The sequence below is a fragment of the Mauremys reevesii genome, linkage group 1, assembly GCF_016161935.1.
Source record: "Mauremys reevesii isolate NIE-2019 linkage group 1, ASM1616193v1, whole genome shotgun sequence".
NCBI lineage: Eukaryota > Metazoa > Chordata > Testudines > Geoemydidae > Mauremys > Mauremys reevesii.
The window spans coordinates 273,499,715-273,520,156 of NC_052623.1; the positions used below are offsets into that span (position 1 = coordinate 273,499,715).

General features: G+C 46.7%; 1 protein-coding gene and 1 long non-coding RNA gene across 6 annotated transcripts in view; one reads left to right on the forward strand and one right to left on the reverse strand.

Moving 5' to 3' along the window:
* Window positions 1-12,925: 12,925 nt before the first annotated feature.
* The window catches only part of GSG1 (germ cell associated 1), a 42,909-nt gene continuing 35,392 nt past the window's right edge, over window positions 12,926-20,442 (forward strand). For 2 of the 5 annotated variants that reach the window (XM_039500465.1, XM_039500450.1), the window contains exon 1: window positions 18,137-19,034. The gene's annotated coding sequence lies outside the window, so the exon portion shown is untranslated. Of the gene's footprint in view, window positions 12,992-13,581; window positions 13,733-18,136; window positions 19,035-20,442 lie in introns of those variants that run through there. The other 3 variants (XM_039500475.1, XM_039500493.1, XM_039500488.1) reach the window with 3 other exon arrangements.
* Window positions 13,222-16,581, reverse strand: LOC120382983. Its single transcript, XR_005588309.1, has 4 exons — window positions 16,477-16,581; window positions 15,452-15,484; window positions 13,802-13,865; window positions 13,222-13,431 (listed from the first exon to the last, which is right to left on the reverse strand). It is a non-coding gene; the product is annotated as an uncharacterized LOC120382983 (long non-coding RNA).

Genomic DNA, 20,442 nt, shown 5'->3' on the forward strand with positions numbered 1-20,442 from the left:
TCTTAAGAGATGCCTTAAGTACTGACTTTGGGAGACTTGCCTAGAAACCAGTCTCCACATCAGTCCATTCCAGCACTTGTTGTCATAGATGGTTCTTTGACAATGCAGGCTCTACCCAGGGTGTGGTGCTGGGCTGCTCCTTTCAAAGCATTGTCCTTCCCTTTTTTCTTGGCTGCTTTACAAAGGTAACACCACTCCCTTGCAAGGAAAACAGAGACAAGAGCTGCTGTCTGGTGAGCCCTGGTCAGTTGACAACATAGTAGTAATTGCCCCATACAGATTATTTTACAGATGTTAATTAACATTAATTACGCCTCACGCCCATCTCATGAGATGTAGATAGTTTTTTTTTTCCGTTTTCTTTTTTATTTATGTACATCTGTTATGTCAGATTTACTCCCGAGCCATAAGTTTTTGCTTTTTCAGCTTCTTTTGAGAGATCTTTTTCTTCTGAGCAACTTCCTCTTCTGGCTTTGGAACAATCTGCTCCTTCTCAGTGAGGATCATCTCAATATGACAGGGGGAGCTCATGTAGGGGTTGATATGACCATGAGCTCTGTCTAGATGCCTCACGTATTTTTTTGGCCTGAGCCTGACTGACCTGGATGTCAGAAGAGAGAATCAGAATCCAAGACCCTGTTCAGCAGCATTACTCTCAGCGTTTTTTGAGCATGTGCAGTAGGAACTCTGCACTCTTAGGCCAACGTCCTCCCAGCGCATCTGCCAACTCCACCATGACTTGCATGATTTGGTGGGATTCTCTGGATCAAGTGAGTAGCGGACCATTTTCAGAGCTTAACTCAGGGGCCTTGCCATCTAGAGAAACTGAGGTGGGAGGGATCAGTGACTAGCCCAAGGCCAGAGAGGAAGTCTTTACCAGAGCTAAAATTAGAACTCAGGGGTTTCCTGGTTTTGTTGCCCATGCTCAAGCCGCCAGTCCATACTGTGAATTAACGTAGCTTTTTTTGTGTGGACCTATTTGAATTGTGGTGCCTTCCCTCATGTGGCTGAGCATTGCACAGCTGGCTGGGTGTGTTGGCAGTTGAAGGAAAGGCTGGAACGAAGGTTCATCATCCTCACAAGCATCAAGGATCAGCTGTTGGTTTTGGTGGGATAGTAGAATTATAGAATCATAGGGTTAGAAGGGACCTCGAGAGTCAAGGCAGACATGTCACATGTCATTTGTTCTGGTATTGACAAATCTGACTGCATGTTCCTGTGTTAGCCGAGTCTAAACTGTCAACAGCCAGGAATTTCAGGGTTAATAGTGCCACATTATTCTCCTTACATTCAACCAAATGGCTCAAAGGATTTGTAGCAACTTGTCTTCTTCTACAAGCTAAACATGTCAGGTCTTGCCTTTACTTGGCTGGGAGACCCATAAAAACCCAGGCACTACCTGAGCTGATGCTGATTGCTTAGTAGGTGGCATTCTTCCCCTCTGAGTTGGTGCTGCTCCACTGGAGTGTTAGCAGAGCCTTTCTCCAGTGCTAATTACAGTTCCCATGGCCTTTCTTTCCAGAACAGGGATCTTATCCTTGCATCCTGGGCAGTCTGCAAGGTTACAGTCTAACTCTGTGTTTGGTAGGTAGGATCCAGGGGTGGTCCATGAAGTTAAACTGCTCTCACTGCTCCCTCTCTGAACCACTTCCCTTTTATCTGCAGATTCATTTATACTGAATGGCAGCAAAATGCGCCCGGTGCTTTGCAAACAGACAGGAAGACCCGGTCGCAGCCTCAAGAGACAAGAAGAGCTCTGTGTCGCTTGAAAATGTGTCTCTCTCACCAATAGAAGTTGGTCCAATAAAAGATATTATCTCACCCAGCATGTCTCTCTAAAGAAACAAGAATCAGAGGAAGGGTGGGGAAAAGGGATATGACATACAAGCAAAGTGACCAGGATGATGCTAGAGACCGGCCCAAGTAGTTCTATGCTTTACTGAATTATTAATATTATGAACATAGAGATGGGGGGGTCACTTGCTGGGATTGAAGTGGGGGGAGAGGAATGGTGGGAAAGAAAGGGAATGTGGGACTAAGCCAGGGTGGGTGTAAAGGAAGAGGGTAACTGCATGGGAGGTGAGGGAAGGACGAAAAGCACAGAGGCAGGGAGAGTGGGCTTGGGCAGCTGAAGGGCTGCAGTGGCAGGGAGGGGCCAAATGATGGGGGTTGAACAAGCAATGGTGATAGAGCCAATGAGGAGAAAAAATCAGAGCTGAGTGAAGGCAGGAGACAGGGAAAGGTCCTCCCAGGTGCTGCTGTTCACCACATGGCAGAGGGAGGGGGGAGAACTCAGTTTCCATATGAACCCACACACAACCAACAAACCGCACACTCAGCAACAAGGGGAGAGACACAGAAATCACTTTGCCAAATGTAGAGACGTTTGTCTCTTTGTAAAGAAGAAAACATACAATGTACGTTGGACCAGTTTCCATGTAAATCTGGAAAAACTCCACTGATGCCAGTGACGTAGCTCTGGTTTGACACTAGTATAGGCGGGAACTGAATTTCAAGCAGTGCCTTTTTCCAGGAAACTAAAGGTAGTTAAGGGGTTTGCGGGAAAACTCTCAAGAGAATGTGAACATGGGTGGCCAGGTCAATATCTCTCTCCTGTGGAGTCCCTCCTTTGCCTCTTGCTCACTGTCTCTCCACACTGCCCTTTCTCCCTTCCTAGGAAACACTCTCCGTTTTCACGTTTTAAGTATTTCTCCTTTATAAGATACTGTCGCCACATTTGTGGCTCTCTTGTTGTTGCAGCAGGATATGGGCAGGAAATATTAACATGAGAGTCAGTTTGGAAAAATGCAACTATATTATCTGGGGGAAAATCAAGTGAAACTCGGCTATTCACTGAGAGACACTGGAACTTGAAAAGCAGTAAGATGAAAGCAACTTGTGGGGACAATAGACAGACGTTTGGCTATGAGCTTGCAATGTGACATAGGAATCTGGGAGGGGTGCGACGAAAGCTAACGCAATTCTAAGCTGTTCATACAGTGGCCTTTCCTACATCAGCAAACTTCACAGATGTATTTCACCACCAGCCCTGTTTCTGAGAGCAACTATACCAAAGGCTCTACTTCCTCATCATTGGGGAGTTGTGCTTCAAAATCAGTGGCATGGGATGGCCAAGAGTGGAGTCTCACCACTGCAAAAAGAGGGACTATTGTCTTCCTGGCCTGTGATATCTGGAGCTGAGCTCACACTGGCAAACTTCATAGCCATCATTCATGATCCTTGCAGCGCCATTTATGGTAGCAATGGCAGAACCTGTAATGTTAGACTGGGCTCAGGAAGGTTATGCCACCATGTTGTCTAACGCTGCTCTCTGACAGGGTAGATGAAATGACGGGCAAATGCCTGAACCTTGTCTGTGCTATAGTCTCTACTGTAGCTACCAGTGATGGAGCTTCACCGGCAGTGAATTGAAGTCAATGGCAAGTCTTGTCTAAATATCAATGGCTCATTACAGCCTCTAGAATACCGTGTGCAATGCCGGTTACCTCAGTACCCTAGAGACATTGGCAAACATGAGTCAATTCAGAAAAGAGCAACCAAATGCTTATGAGCCCAAAGGGACTAACGTATGAAGGTGAACACAAGTAAATACACATAACTTGGCGAAATGATGATGAAAACACCGAGGGGGAGAGGCGGGGCTATTTAGGGTAGCCCAAACAAAGTTCCAGGACAAATGGATAAGCAGTGAGATTTTAAACACATACACTATGGTTTTAGTAATCAGCAGGCTGTGAATTAAATAGCCCTGAAGTCGTTGGTGCTTCTTGCTCAGAACGAGCACTCCCTCCTCTGTTACATGCAGTGACATGGGTTTTTAGTTAAGGCGCTGGCCCAAAGGGAGTAAGAGGATGAACGTGAGCAAAGGGAAGCACAGCTTGAATATCAGGAAACGTTTCCTAATGGTGAGGGCTGATACGTCCCCCGGCAGACAATTATACCGTGTGACGGAAGCCTTGTTGTTGGAGTCATTTCAAAATGGACTGAGCAAAGGACAATAGACTGTAGGGAACAATCCTGAGGAAAGAGAGAGAGAGAGAGTGTTTTAGGGAATGGCTTGTGGAGGGATAATGGCAAGATTATCTAATAAGTTGCTTTAACATCCTGCCTGAAGTGGACATAGATTGTCACAGTCCTCTTTATAACAGGCCTTAACAGATTTGAAGACTGTTACCAGGTCCCCTCTCAGTCTTCTTTTCTCAAGACTATACATGCCTAGTTTCTTTAACCTTTCCTCCTGGACCAGGTTTTCTCAACCTTTGATCATTTGTGTTGCTCTCCTCTGGCCTCTGGCCAGTTTATCCACATCTTTCCTAAAGTGTCCAAAACTAGACACAGAAATCCAGCTGAGGCCTCACCGGTGCCAAGTAGAGAGGGACAATTACCGCCTGTGTCTTACATACAACACTCCTGTTAATACACCCCAGCATAGGCGCAGACTTCCTCTCTACCCAGAGGGTGCTCGACACAATCCCTCCACCTCAGGGCCTCCCCAATTCCACCTCTTCTTCCAAGCCCCCACCCCTACTCCGCCTCTTCCTGCCCCCACTCCACCCCTTCCCCGGCCCCACCCCTGCCCTGAATTACCCTGCCCCAACTCCACAGGCCCCACCCCTTCCTGCTTGCACTCCAACCCTGCCCTGCCGCTTTCCCACCTCCCCCTACCCCCTCCACCGAGTGCGCCCCATCTCTGCTCCTCTCCCTCCCTCCCAGTGCCTCCTGCATGCCACTGAATAGCTGTTCTGTGGTGTGCAGGAGGCACTGGGAGGGAGGAGGAGGAGTTGATCAGTGGGGACGCTGGCGGGCGGGAGGTGCTGGAGGGAGAAGAGGAGCTTGGCTGCCAGTGGGCACTAAGCACCCACTAATTTTTTTCTGTGTGTGCTCCAGTCACGGCTCCAGCTGTTGTTTATTGACTTATTTTTAGATTGTAAGCTCTTCGGGGCAGGGGACCATCTCTTTGTCATGTGCTTGTAGAGCACCTAGCACACGGGGGCCCTGATCCAGGACTGAGGCCCTAGATGCCTCCAATACCAATAAATAATATTAATACTCACTAATAAGGAAAACAGGTCTGAGAGAGCTAGGATCAGAAAATAAACATCTGTTTTCCAGGTTATAGGTCTGGGTACATGTGTCTCCAGGTGGGCTTCTTTCAAATGCCTGTGTGGGGCTTTGCTGTTGTTTTTTGCCATCTTCATTCAGGGAAAACAGGCTCTGTGGGTATATTCTGTGAATAAAAACAGATGGGGCAAAGCACCTGAAGACTGTGTCTCTACAGTCTTTCTAAATGGAACCGGAGCCACTCCAATCCACTCGCATCCATCCCCATGGCAGTGCTCTGGTCCCGTTATTCCCATTGTGTGCTGACAGTGTGCCTCTCAAGCTGCACAGCGGCTGCTGGCGAGCATGTGTAACTGGGAGGACTCCCGCAGAGCACACGCTGTACCCAGCTCATGCATGGGAAACAGTGATGGGACAGTCATAAAAGCAAGGAAACAAACACTAGCTGTCTGGCTCGGGGAACGCCTCATGACTGTTTGCAAGAATTTGAGCACAGGCTGCTGTGCAGTTTGAGGGCAGGCTGCTGATCAGCCCATCCCTGCCTCGGGGCCATATGTAATTGGTACAATGGAGCCCTTCATTCAGGACTAACTGGTTCCAATTGTAATTGGAACTCTCCATTGCATTGTGGGGGCGGGCAAATGCCAACATGCAGTGACAGATAACGGGAGTGTTTGCCGCGCAGACAGAGGAGCTCTTGTGTGCCGGCCTTGCCCGGTGACCAGTGCCCAATCTCAGTGGCAGAGAAAATGGTCTCTGGAATTCCACAAATGAAAGAGGCATGTGAGGTGAAATGGCCATACCTGAATTGCCACCTGCCAAGCTGTCATGTGAGCAATTGGGATGTTGAAACACAGTGGGGAGGGACTGGCAACGGGCCCAAGGGAAGGTAAATAAACTCCTCTGGTGTGGCTGACATATTTTTACATTCCTTGGTTTCCACTTGACTGTACAATCAATATTCCAGTGGCTAGGTGACAAACTCTTCTGTTGTTGAGTTTAGCTGTGCAGAGGCTGGGGTGGAAAGAAGAGAGGAGGAAATGGGTGTGGGGAAGCTGGAGAAGGGCTGAGGCGTCTGCAGGTTTGGGATACATTCCTATTTGCTGTACCCTGGAACAGCTGCTTCTCACCTCAAAGGAGCATTTCTCGTGAAATTCCAGGTCATGTGACTTAACTCTTTCTGTCATCTGAAGCTGCAGAGTTCAAGAGGACACACACACCCCTCCCCCATCCTCCTGGCCAGCATTCCAGCCCTAGGGATGGATCGTGGAGAAGAGATGTTTTGGAACAGAAAGTGAGTGACAATGATCCGTGTGTGAGTTCTGCTGAAAGATGGAGCCTAAGATTTGGCAATGGAGGCTGGCATGTACTCTGCATTCTTCTTGGGCTTCCTGTCCACTTTGGCGTCGACTCTACAGACCTAGAGCTGGATTTTTCCAGCTGGCTAAAACCACTTTGCATTAGGTAAATCATGCAAAGTGGCCTTACAATATCCTGAGATGGCCAATGGAGCAATTCCCTGTGCCAGGGAGCTCTCCGCTGGTGTAAATTTGGCAAAAGCAGTTCCCTTGCCTCTTACACCAGCCATCCCCTGCCCCACTGCCAGTTTCAAGATCACGTCAGGGAAGTTCCAGGGCAAGGAGCAAGTGGAACGGGTGGGGGGGGGGGGAGATGTCATGGCAGAGTGGAGTGGAACTACTCTCAACCCACCACTGGTGTAAGGCCCTGCCAGTGACAGGTTGCCCCTGTGTGGCCCTAACTTGCTCAAAACTGAGTGGCTCTGAATGAGGGATCCATAACCAATGCCCTGCAGCTACCCTTCTCTGCCAGGTCTGAGTGTCCTAGTCTTAATGTCCAAGAACCTCAATGGATTAGGATCTGGATAACTTAGATCTTCTTACCCCATAGGAAGCACAAAGTCCACTGAAGCTGGAGAAGCACAGCATCAGGCTCATGGGAGCTAGGAAGCTCTTGGCAATAGGACTTGGGCTGTGGGATGCTTTGCCAAAGGAGATCTGACTGAGTCACGGCCAACTGTGATCAGATCAAACAGAAAAGAACGCACCTTTTGGCTGCAGGCTTCCCTCAGCGAAAACATCTTTCTCATGGACAGCATTTCATAGAGCCTCCCAGGGGAGAGTGAAACAATGAGCAGGAGGAGAGTATGGCAGCTGAGATCTCTTATGGTCTTTTTCAGAGGTACCTAAGTGGTTGTGTGCTACCACAAGGCATCTGAATCCTTCCCACATCATCAGATGTCACCTAGGGCTTGACAAACCACGGTGAGAGATGCCTTAACGACACATGGATGGGGACACATGGGGCAAGGTGAGCAAATGCCATGCTTCACAGTTTTAAAACTGGAGAAAACCTGCTGTTTTTATTTACATCTACAGTGCAATAGATGCCCCCTGGTGCTTTATAAAACAAACAGGGCTGGATTCTGCTCTCAGGAAACATGAACAGTTTTCTCTGGAAGCCTGACTCGGAGTTTCACCATCCAGAACACTCACAGCAAATTGCAGACTGGGAGACTATTCACAGCAACAATTTGAAGTGATACTCCCCTCAGGGAATTTAACAGGCCTTGTGCTGGCCCTCTGCCCTGGGAGGAATTTCACCTTGGGTGAATAATTTTGCGTAGTGAATTCTGTAAATCTGAGAGACGGGTACGCTGTTTACAGACAAGTTTTGCAGAGAAAAAGAAGATTGTCTATAAAATATTCATGGAGCCGGACTAGCAATGAGCCTACATAAACACAGCTGAACCACAATGCGGTCATGGTCTGAGGGCTGGCTCGAAAGGATCTCGGGGAGTTTCAGAATGTAGGATTCAACCAGAAGCACCCCTTAGGGGGAGCGTGAACTTCCTGCAGGCAAAATTCCTTCCTGTTTCTCCCTTCACTCACTGGGCCCATCCCATTTTAAATTGTTTGCAGTTGGATTTCTGGTGTCTGACGTGCCATATGAACTACTAATATACACACAGGGAATATTATTTGTAACACAACAAATGTCCTGAATCATTTAGCTGTAGCTCAGTCCTTCTCTTTCTTCAACTCTCCTCTTCTGTTCCTACTTTTCTTCTCCCACCCTCCCCTTCTTGGTGGAGAATGTTTTTCCATTTCACTTGAGAGACACTCACAAGGCAGTCTCCTCCCCCTCCTGTGTGGAGGAGAAACAGCCACATCTGGAGGCCATTTACATCTGGAAGATTTCTTTTGACATTCCTCCTTTTGAAATCCAATCCATGGATGGAACCTTCCGTCCAAATGGGCCTCCTGAATTATGTGCGTAGCTGGAAAAGTGCTATGTGAAGGGGTCCAGGAAAGGAGCCCCTGCCTGCATGATTGATTAGCAGGAATCAAACCCAAGGATGATATGCACTGTGACATTTATTTCCCTAATGTAGTCGTTATATGGGAATTGGGTTTTATAGTTCTAAGTGCACACAACACCTGTTCTGAAAGTAATCTGATAAATAACCTAAACACGGTGAACCTGGTATACCACAGGCAGGTTATATAGATGCATGTTAAATCAAGCCCTCTCAAACACTGTGTAAATTACACCAGGAAAAATTAATTAGATTGTAAACTCTTTGGAGTGTGGACTGCCTTTTTGTTCTGTGTTTACACAGAGTCTAGCCCAGCGGGGCTCTGGTCTATGATTGAGGCCCATAGGTGCCCAACTTAATCAATTAGCCCCATTAGAGTTGGTATGGCCACAGCCATTTTTTCATGATCTATCTATCTATCTATCTACTGGATTTTCCACTGCATGCATCTGATGAAGTGGGTTTTAGCCCACGAAAGCTTATGCTCAAATTTGTTAGTCTCTAAGGTGCCACAAGTACTCCTCGTTCTTTTTAAAAATATTAATAAACATGCTCCCATCACAAGCACTAGCATCACAATATTTTGGCCCTGCTTGCTTTTTGGCTCGTTGTAGAGAAAGTCAGCCTGTCCAAACACGAGGTGTGGGCAAGGCAAGATAATTCCTTTGGCCTTGATCCTGCATCACGATCCACTAGCACTGCACCCATGCACCCGGGGTGAATCCCACGGTTCCAACGTTCTGATATCATCAATGGCTCTCTGCTGTAAATACCATTGATAACAGCAACCTTTCACATCCAGGGCTTGTCTACATTGGCACTTTACAGCTCTGCAACTTCCTCGCTCGGGGATGTGAAAAAACACCCCCCGAGTGCAGCAAGTTTCAGCGCTGTAAAGCGCCAGTGTAGACAGTGCACCAGTGCTGCAACTACACAAGCCATGTTAAAGTGCTGCCGCGACAGCGCTTTAACGTTGCCAGTATAGAGTAGCCCTGAGTAAACAGCTTTGGCTATATGCTGCATGCTGGAACCCTGGCACCCTGCCAACCAGGGTGTGTAACAGTCTCAGATTTAGGTAAGCATTGCCTCTGATACTGAGCATCTGCCCTGTCTGAAACCACAACCTCTGGCTGCTGCTCACATTGCAAATGCGTGTGGATTTTGTGGTTTATGTTCCTCTGTGTTGGTATAATTTCTGAAGAATTTTCCCCTTTGATTTGTTTACATCATTTTGCTCCACGTGTAATTGAGCTTCCTTGCGTGGAAAGAAATCCCTTATAGGCTGAAACTTATATACAAGAAGTGAGCATTGCACAGCTACAAGGCCTTGATAGAGAGAGGCCATGCCTCCTATTTTCTCCAGGTTGTATCATGAGACCGTCTGCAGATCTAGCCTTCTGTGACAATAGGTAAGGCACCTGGTCCCTCAGATGGATGGTCCCAGTATTCCTAAGGCTTTGTATGCCAAAAGTAAGAACTTCTATGGCACTTAAGGTGAAATTTACTCTTGTGCAGGGGCCAGTATGACACCAATGCATTGCTTAACCCCTCTTCTGTCAGGCTGAACCATCAAGTCAGCATCGTCACTACTTGTATAATGGTAGCACCAGAAGCCAGAGACCCTTTGTGCTAGGCACCATGCAACCATGTACAAAGAGACAGCCCTTGTCCCAAAGAGTGTACAGTCTAATGGGTGCATCTCTCCGCATTGGCAGTGGGAGGGGCAGCCCCTGGGAGAATGTATGGCAGTCCTCTAGCGTGGTAGTTATGGAGGTCCAGGGAAAATGTGAACAAAAGAGACTAAATGGTGAAAAGTCATTTAGATTTTCCATATTCTTCACTCTGAGTAATTTGGGCTTTATTACAGGCATGTGATATTGACTGCGACATCAAGGGCCTCATCCTATCAGTTGTGCCATTCGTTGGACTCGCCTTTAAATCAGTGCTGCATGTGTTTGCAATTGCAATGATCGCCTCCACCCAACCCCGCCCCGGACTGTGACACTCCACCTTTTGCTGACACTTGTGGCCTGCCTTCCAGAGGTACTGAGCACCTGCAGTGCCCATTGACTGCAGCTGGAATTCTGGATGCCCAGCAACTCTGCCAATCAGGCTCTTAGCTCTTGGAACTTCAAGCTTCCCTTTGATTGAGCTATTTAATTTCTGACTGATGAAGAAGGGCATCTTTCTGAAAAGCTGGGTTCTTTCTCAAGGGGAAGAAAGTGAAACTTGGAGGGGTAAATGCACATGGGATGCACTGATCATTTTAGGTGGTCCAAGAAAATGTGCTAGACGTAATGGAATGAAAATGTGCTAGACGTAATGGAATGAAATTGAGCAAAAGGAAACTTTCATTTGGCTCTCCGGAAACATTTCCTACCAGTGAACACATCAGTGTGCGGAATAGATTCCCACTGTCATCTCAGCCCAGTCACTTCAGTAATTTCAAACTGGACTGGACAGAGGACAAACTACTGAAAACTAGGCTGGGGGAAAGACTATGGATGTGATCTTGCTCCATCAAAGCCAATGGGAACTTTGCCATTACTTTCAATGGTCAATGTACAATGATTATGCCCTATATGATCTAATGGTAATTTTTCTTACAGATCTCTTGCTTACACTCCAAAGTGTGGAGCTGGTTCGGGGGTAGTCAGGGGCGGCTCTAGGTATTTTGCTGCCCCAAGCACGGCAAGCAGGCTGCCTTCGGCGGCTTGCCTGCGGGAGGACCCCGGTCCCGCGGATTCGGCAGCACGCCTGCAGGAGGTCCACCGAAGCCGCGGGACCAGCCACCCTCTGCAGGCATGCCGCCGAAGGCAGCCTGACTGCCACCCTCGCAGGGACCGGCAGAGCACCCCCTGTGGCTTGCCACCCCAGGCACGCGCTTGGCATGCTAGTGCCTGGAGCCAGGGGCGGCTCTACAAATCACGCTGCCCCAAGCAGCGCGGAGCGCTGCGCCGCCCTTCCCCGGTCCCGCGGCGGGTCCCCTCTCCTCTCGCCCGGTTGTTCTCCTTCCCGCATGCCTGCGGCAGGTCACGAGCCGGGGGGACGAGGAGCCTGCCCGCGCCAGCATGCTGTCGCAGGTCCGCTGCGCGGGCTGGACCGTGGCCCGCATGCAGGCATGACTGAGCGGCAACCCCGCCAAATGCCGCCGCCGGGCCGGCCGCCCCTGCGCGCTGCGGGCTAGAGCCGCCCCTGCCTGGAGCCGCCCCTGGGGGTAGTCCAAATAAAGCCCAAACTCTCAAGTTCAGCTCTACTTCCCTTTCCTCAAGGCCAGTTTTATTAATAAACAGAAGATGCAAGAGACTCAGTGTCATGCAAAATGTTGGGAAACAGAGGCCTATCCTGCTTTTCACAAGCAGGGGAGGGAGAGGACATACCCTTCCCCCAGGTTGCCTTTCCTAGCTCTCCCTTAGGCCCCATGAGCTACAAATTCAATTCACTAAAACACAATAATCTACCCCTTCTCCCCCACTCTGTCTGGTAGATTCTTATGGATTTCCTCTCCACCAAGCCTCATTCTGAAATGCCTGGCCCCGCCCACCTATGAATAATGACTGCAAACATTTCCTCTCCATGGACTTCTCTGGCACTCCTCAGTGAAAAATTTCCACTTCCATTCCATCTAATCTTTCCTGGTATTCCCCAGGTACGCCCGCTGCACTAGGGTATATTTGTGTTTGGAGTAGACAGCAGGAGGGAAAAGGTGAAGGCAAATACTGTGGTCTCATGAATAAGGAATTTATTTGAGCAATAGTAACCTCTATGGCTCTCTCCACCCAGATAATCACGCTGAACAAACATGCCACATGTCAAAGTGCTCTTGCAGATAAGAGCTAATTCAATGACCCCCATCCTCCCTCAGCTTGAGCTGAACTTTCAGCACTTAATACCACTGAGCCCTGGAGTGCTACACTTGCAGAATGGAAGGAATGCTCTGTTCAACTAGCTGGCATGGTGCCACACATTAGATGTTGCATGTTCCCATCATCATTTTCAAGAGAGCCCTTATTTTGAAGGGTAGTCCACACAACATTGGGGTCTAAATTTTCAAAGCGCTTTGGGCTAACGTCGAAAACTTTGCTTGCAGTTTACAGCGCATGATAATTCACATGCAAGTTTTTGACAATCTGGAAACTCAGATTTGTGTATGAAGACTGCAGTGGTGCATACAAATCATAGCTAGACTTCTGTTTGATCTACGTGTGCAAATGCTGCCTGCTGGAGTAAATCTACACCCTAGGTATACATAGGTGTAGGTTTAAAAATTGCTTCTGAAAATTTGACCTGGGGTTGACACAGCATCATCACATTGTGATGATTGCCTAGCAACATAGTGATAGCTGTGCTGAGACTTTGTGATATCATTGAGGGGTAATCATGTTGGACGCAGTAATAATTGTATTGCAACATAGTGATGTTTGCATGAGTATGTGGAGCCATCATGAGATGCTGGTGTAATAATATGGTGACATTTATCTTCTTCCTTAGTGCTTACGTAGTCCTCAATGCCTTATCATCGGAGCTTCTCAGAATCCTTATTTGGCTTTATCCTGTCAACATTGCTATGAGGTAGAAAAATGTTCTCTGCATTCTACAGATGAGGAACTGAGGGTAAATTTAGTAAAAAGGACATGCAGAAAGTGGGTGACTGAGCCTGGAATTGGACCTAGATTTCCTGTGTGCCATTTCAGTGCTTTAACCACAAGGACATCCTTCCCCTTGTAATGTGGTTATTTTTGCTTTATTACATCATGATATAACAGTCAAGACATTGAAATGTAACTTCTCCCTGTCACAAAACATAAACTTTCCCCCAGAGGTCGAGGGTTAGAAAATATCAACTATACAAAATCAGTGTAGTCCATATTATATGGATTAAAATCTGGTTAACTGCTAGATCTCAAAAAGTAATTGTAAATGTGGACTCATCAGCCTGTGGTCTTGTTTCTAGTAAGTTTCTGAAGAGATTTGTTTTTGGCTCTGCGCTGTTCAAAATGTTTATCAGTCATCTGGAAGAAAATATAAAATCATTGCTTGTAAAATGTGCAGATGTCACAAAAAATAGTGGTGTGGTAAATAATGTTGGGGACGGTTCAGTTATACAGGCTGACCTGAACTCCTTGGTACAGTGGGCTCATTTTAACAAACTGTGTTTTAAGACAGCCAAATGCAAGGTCATACATCTCGGAACCTGTAATTTCCATGACATTTGCAAGATGGGAGACAGTATCCTGGAATGCAGTGACCTTGTAAAGGACTTAAGGCTTATTGCTGATAACCACCTGAACATGAGCGTCTAGTGCAATGGAGGTAAGTTGGGGGGCGCACACTTTTGGATATATACGGGGACTATTAAGTAAGGTAGGGAGATGTTATTACCTCTGTTAACTTCGTTAGCGGGACCATTCCTGGAATACCATGTCCAGTTCTGGAGTCCATGTTTCTAAAAGGATATTGAACAATTGGAAAGGATTCAGAAAAGAACTACAAGAATGATTCATGGAAATGAGGCATGCATTTTAACAGTGAGGGTAATTAACTTTTGGAACAATTTATGAAGGGATATGATGGATTCTCAATCCCTGGCAATTTTAAAATCAAGTTTGGATGGGTTTTTTTCCCCTAAAAGCTATGCCCCAGGAATTAATTTTGGCAAAGTTCTGTGGCTGTGTGGTATGACAGAGGAGGTCAGACTAAATGATCACAATGGTGCCTTCTGGCCTTGGAATCTATGAATCTGTGGGCTGGTCTACACTACACAGTTATGTCGACCTAATTATGTCACTGTGCACACTACAGCCTCGCTCCTGCTGATGTAACTGCCCTACTACATTAACATCATAACTCCACCTCCACGAGAGGCACAGGGCTTATGACGGTGTATTTAAGGGGAGGCTGTCTCTGTGTAGACACTGCATTACTTACATCTGCTGTTGGCTATCTTGTCAATTTCACTGCAAGAGCCATGAAATTGACAAGAAAATCAGGCAGCTAGATCCCAGCTGCCCCCCGCTCCCCTGGAGAGCTGAGAAGCCCGAGCGACTGGGCTCCGCTCCCAGCTGGGAGCAGGGGTGAGAAGCCCATGTGGCTGGACCCACTCCCAGTGGGGAATGGGGAGGCAAGAAGCCCCAGGTGGCTTCTCCTCACTCCCAGAGGGAAACGGGGAGCGGGGGGCAGCCCATTGGGAGCCTGTGAGGCAGTCGGTCTCCCAACAGAGAGCTACCAGTGGAGCTGAGAGACCGGGCCCTCAGCTCCCCACACTGCCCTCTTATGTCAGTGGAAGTGCTCCTGGTGAGGACATACACCCAGGGTCGGCTCCAGCTTTTTTGCTGCCCCAAGCGGCGAAAAAAGAAAAAAAATGAAAAAAAAAAATGATTGAGCTGTCACCGAAGTGCCGCCGAGGAGGAAGACAGGGTGTGAAGGACCCACCGCCGAATTGCCACTGAATACTGAAGCAGACTGGTTGAGTTGCCGCCGAAGTGCCACTGCTGCCGCCCCGACTCAGACATGCCGCCCCAAAATGGATGGACTGCCGCTCCTTTCTATTGGCTGCCCCAGGCACCTGCTTCTTTTGCTGGTGCCTGGAGCCGGCCTTACATACACCATCAACCCAAGGAGGGTAGTGTGGACATGCACACTGTGGTGACAGTAAATCGACATAATAGAGGTTGACATGTTTCTAGTGTAGACACACTATCTCTGGTGTAACCGTGCCTCAGTGGGTCACAACTAGAATGCCAGATTCAGGACGAACTGCTGAGAAATAGGGCAGATACACCCTAAGACTGGTGACTAATCCCTCATAGGATATACCAAACCAGCAACAAAAGTAAATTTCTGTTTCACCACACTGGCTAACAAGATGTCATAAAAGCAGTTTCCTTGGGCATTCCAGTCCATGTATTACCACCGAAAACACAGGATTTTAAGATGAGTGGTTTTTTCACAACCAGTCTCATCAACTAAAAGGTTCTTCTGATTCCAAAGGAACAGCCACACACCCAGGTCAATATAGAACTTAGATCTTACCCCAAAATCAAGCTGATGCCAATTCTTTAGTATCTAAAATCAAATGTTTATTAATAAAAAGAAAGAAAGGTGAGAGTTAAAATTGGTTAAAAGAATCAAATACATACAGTAATTGCAAAGTGCTTGGTTTAAGTGCTGGCTTACTAAGTCTCTGGTTGCTTCCAAATCATTGGAAGGACCTCAGTCCCTTGGTTAGAATGCTCCCATTAGTATAGTCCAGAGGTATGGGCAGGAAAGAGGCAAAATGGAGGTGTTTCCAGAACTTTTTATAGTTTCTGCCACATGGAGGGAATCCCATTGTTCTTACTGTGGAAAATTACAGCAACAAGATGGAGTTTGGAGTCACATGGGCAAGTCACATGTCCATGCATTTTGCCTAGTCACAGCAGGAAATTCCATTAAGTGTAGATGGGCGTCTACCATGGTCCACTGTGAGTTAAGTGTCCTTTCGATGGGCCACTCCATTTGAATAGTCCCTCCAAGATGTGCTGGCTATCTACCTTGTGGGCGGTACCCCAGAAGCAAATATTTGAAATCCAGGTATAGAGCCAATACTTATAACTTCAAATACGAAAATGATACATGCATACAGGTAGCATAATTATAACCAGCAAACCATAACCTTTTCATAGACACCTCACTGGACAACCTTTGTATAAGATTTGCTGCAAATATATAACAGCGGTTGCAACAATGATCTATATGGTCCATGGTGACAGGAAGTCGACATAATATAGGTTGACTTACGTTTCTAGTGTAGACAAACCCTAAGTCTGGAAAACATGCCTTATAGTGAGAGACTTACGAAGTTGAATCTATTTAGCTTATTGAAAAGAAAGTTAAGAGGTGACTTGATCATGGTCTGCAAATACCTACATGGGGAAGAGATTTCTGATTGAATATGGCTCTTTAACGTAGCAGAAAAAGACACTAACAAGATCCAATAGTTGGAAGCTCAGTCAGACAAGTTCAGACTACAAATAAGGTACATATTTTTGACTGGTGAGGATAAAAAAACAACTTACCTAGGGACATGGTCGATTCTCCATCACTTGAGGTTTCTAAATCAAGATGGGGTCTCTTTCTAAATGGTACACCTGAGCTGAGACAAGTTGTGCCCTTGATGCAGGAATCACTGGGTGAGGATCTATGGTCTATGCCTGGGGTAGGCAACCTATGGCATGGGTGCCAAAGGTGGCACACCAGCTGATTTTCAGTGGCACTCACACTGCCCGGGTTCTGGCCACTGGTCCAGGGGCTCTGCAATTTAATTTAAAATGAAGCTTCTTAAACATTTTAAAAACCTTACTTACTTTACATAAAACAAGAGTTTAGTTATATATTATAGACTTCTAGAAAGAGACCTTCTAAAAACGTTAAAATGTATTACTGGCACATGAAACCTTAAATTAGAGTGAATAAATGAAGACTCGGCACAGCACTTCTGAAAGGTTGCCGACTCCTGGTCTATGCTATGCAGGAGGTCTGACTTGATTATCACAATGGTCTCTTTAAAATCTATGAACTCCTACAGTTCAGAAAGTTTATTACGAAGGGAGGAGTGGTTATTGGGACAGAGCCCTCAAGAAATCCCTGGGAAATGGAAACAGAATAATTAATTCTCAACAGTAATTAAACAGAGCTCTCAGCTTTAGTGAAAGTGCTCTGATAAAATCTCTTGACAAACCTGCTCCAGTGCAGAAGGTGGAAGCCACGCTCGCCTGCAGATCCATCCTCTGGGGAGTGTGCAGCCCCAGCGTACTCTGGGAGTAAAAAGGAGCCACGGAGCCCTCTAAAATGGGAGACAAAACTTTCTTGGCGTGGATTTGGACATTTAAAGCAAAGATTCTTTTCCAAGCAGTGATCCAATAGTTGGCCTGGAGCCTGAAGAAGTGAAATAATTTTCTCTGGACATAAATGTAAGTTGTTCACCAGCAGTGAAGCATCTGAGCCCACAGGCTTGCAGGATGGGCATGGGTGGGGAGTGTTACAGAAATCAACCTCCCCCACACGTAATATAGTGAGTGAGGCCAAAGGTCAGGTACGAGTAGTGGCTTTCCCAGGGTCCCTCCCCTTTGCCTACCAAAATGAGGGCACCCCTGGGGCAACAAGCAAATGTGATGGTGCTAGTTGAAAATTTTGCCATGCTAGCTGCAGCCTATTAGTGATAGGGAAGCAATTTCTTTCCTAATGACCACATGTAATAGGGTTCTCTAGCACCGTCCATCTGAAAGGATCCCAAAGCACCCTGCAGACTCCATACGGGCTTTCAGAAGAAAGGCCTCTGGTTCTCCTGACCTGAGGTAAAGCTGATGAAACAGCTATGAATGGGGAAATTTATTCTTTCTAGATTTTCATTTTCCTTCAAATCATTAGAAAGTGTCTTTTCACCTCTGGGTGGAAACCAGATAATTGGGTAGGCACAGATGCTCCAATCCAGCAAAGCGCTTATGTGTGTGCTTAAGGGCCTTGATGGACTGGAGACAGGAAAAAAACACACAAATACATTCTGGAACAGTTTTGTTGTGACTCTAATGCTATAATATTCTGTAACAATCACTCAAGCCTGCAGTAGCACTATTGTCAGAGGGAAAGAGAGGGCATTGTTCTAGAATCCCATATTAATTCTAAAGAGGAGGCGGGCCAAGGGAGGGAATGGGAGGGGCAGCTGCACAGTAGGACTGAAGTGCTGCAGGTCAAATTTCTAAATGCATGTTGGCAGAGCCATGGGACATCCTTAGGATTGAAATATCAGGTTTTCCAGTGTCACGACTGAGGTTATTTGTTTGGCGTATGCAATCCAGTCAAGCCAAGCCACAGCATTCTTTATCAACGATGTTCAAGGCATGAAGACCTCCAGGACATTGAGTCATTTTGCAGTTCTCGACAATGGGTGTCATAGTTTGTGGCTGCCTACACTGACATCGTGGACTGTCTCGACAATGCCACCGAAATTCCGCTGCAAAACAAATTCCATGTCCAGTACAAAACCGGTTCAGAAGGGTCCATTGCCTTCGCGGAAAATCAAACCTGGGTTCAAGCTGAGTGAGGTCTGAGACAAGATAATTATTTGTCACTTTCTCTGTGGAGCATGAAGCCCACCACACATCCTCTACTGTAAATACCTCAACCGGTAAACTTATCCACAATGGGCGACTTGAGGGCAGATGACCATGTGGTGGATCAAACAAGTCTTTAATTAACAGTAGATGTGGCATATTACTCACTTTTGTCACAAGCTTTGCTATGCTTTCCTCTCTACAATCACTGGGTGGAGCAATGTTGCAGAGAACCAGTAACCATGGTAGAGGAGTAGATTTAAGTGCGCCTGAAATAATAAGCATGGTGGAATTAAGTCGTACGTCCATCATCTTTGTGTGAGACAAATGAGCCCATGCTGAAGCACAATACTCCGCCGTTGAATAACAGAATGCCAAGGCTGAAGTGTGTAATGTTTGGGTGTAGGCGCCCACTATTGAGGTGCATTGGCAGAGCTGAGAGCCAAGTCCCAGGCCTGGAATAACAAAGGACTGGAGAGCACTGGCAGAGCTGTTCGGTGTGCCCACACTGGGTTAGCGAAGGGGTGAGACATCGAACTCTGCATTCTAGATTTTAATCCATTCTTGTAAACCCTGATTTAAAAACCCTTTTACTTTGAGAAAATGGGGGAAATCATTAAAAATTCAGTTAACTAAAATAAAAATCCTCTTGTGAAAAACGATGGGTGAGAGCCAGGCTGGGACAGTGCCTTCCCCCTTCTCTACAGCTCTGCCTGGAAGTGGGTCTGAGTCAGGCCGAGCAAGGCCGGAGATCACAGCGCCTGATTATGGGTAGGCTTGTTCCCTGTCATAGCTGTTGTAACATTCTTGCGACACATAATCCTCACTGCAAGTCTCATTTGTCTTGCTCTCCACGTTTCACCCAACTGGGAGCAGCCCCTCAGAGCGGCAGCCACAGCTGTTGTGCCCCTGACCTCTCTCTTGGGACTTCTTGTTCCTTTCAGATAGGCTGCCTAGCTCCTCAGCAACTGCAGGGCTGCAGGCTTCTTCTGATTGTATCCTAGCCACGCCCTCCTGTCTCTGTCATCTGTCTGCCTGGTCACAGATCTATTTTCTCTTTCCCTCGGAGATTCTGTAGCCCCTACAGAAGAGTTTCAAACCATGCTAACTGCATTATACAAAAACAGCATATCATAGAAATTAGAGATTGGGAAGTCCTGTTAGAGCATCTTGTCGATCTCCCTACATTCAACCCAGCAGGACTGTTCCCTTACAGTACCATTTCCAGAGCTTTGTCCAGTCTGTTTCTATATGGCTTATTATGCAATGGAGCATCCATCACTTTCCTCAGGAGACTGTTCCACAGTCTAATAGCTATCACTGTTTGGAAAGATTTCCTAGCTATGCTCTAGATTTCCATTTTCATTTAAATCCTTCAGGAGTGGATTTTCGCATTTGGATGGAAACCAGATAATGTGGTAGGACCAGAGGCCCTGATCCAGCAAAGCTTTTATGCATGTGTATAAGGGCTTTGCTGGATTGGGGGAAGAAAGAACATCACTTTCCACTCAGTATTATCCATGTTCTCCTAGTTATACCCTTTATAACACACTAACCAATTTCTCTCTTTCATTATAATTACACCTTGCAGATGTCTGTAAATATTGCTCGTCTCCCACATAGTCTTTATTTAGTCAAGCTATTTAGTGTTTGGCTATGAAGTCTGGCAATTATAAGTCTTGCTTGCCTTATGGGAATTGTTGTTAGGATTAATTAGTTAGTGTTTGTACAGAACATTATAGGCAGGGATGGTAGCATCGCCTGTTATTAAGGTTGCCCAATAATTCCCATTAGGAGACGCTGTTTTCAGTTGCATATTACTTTGCCAAACTTTAACACTTTGGACTGAAATTTTCTCTATGCATTGCCTTCCTCAGGCGGAATTGTTTTGGAAGATATCTGCCACAACAGTTCAGCCATTTCTGAGAATGA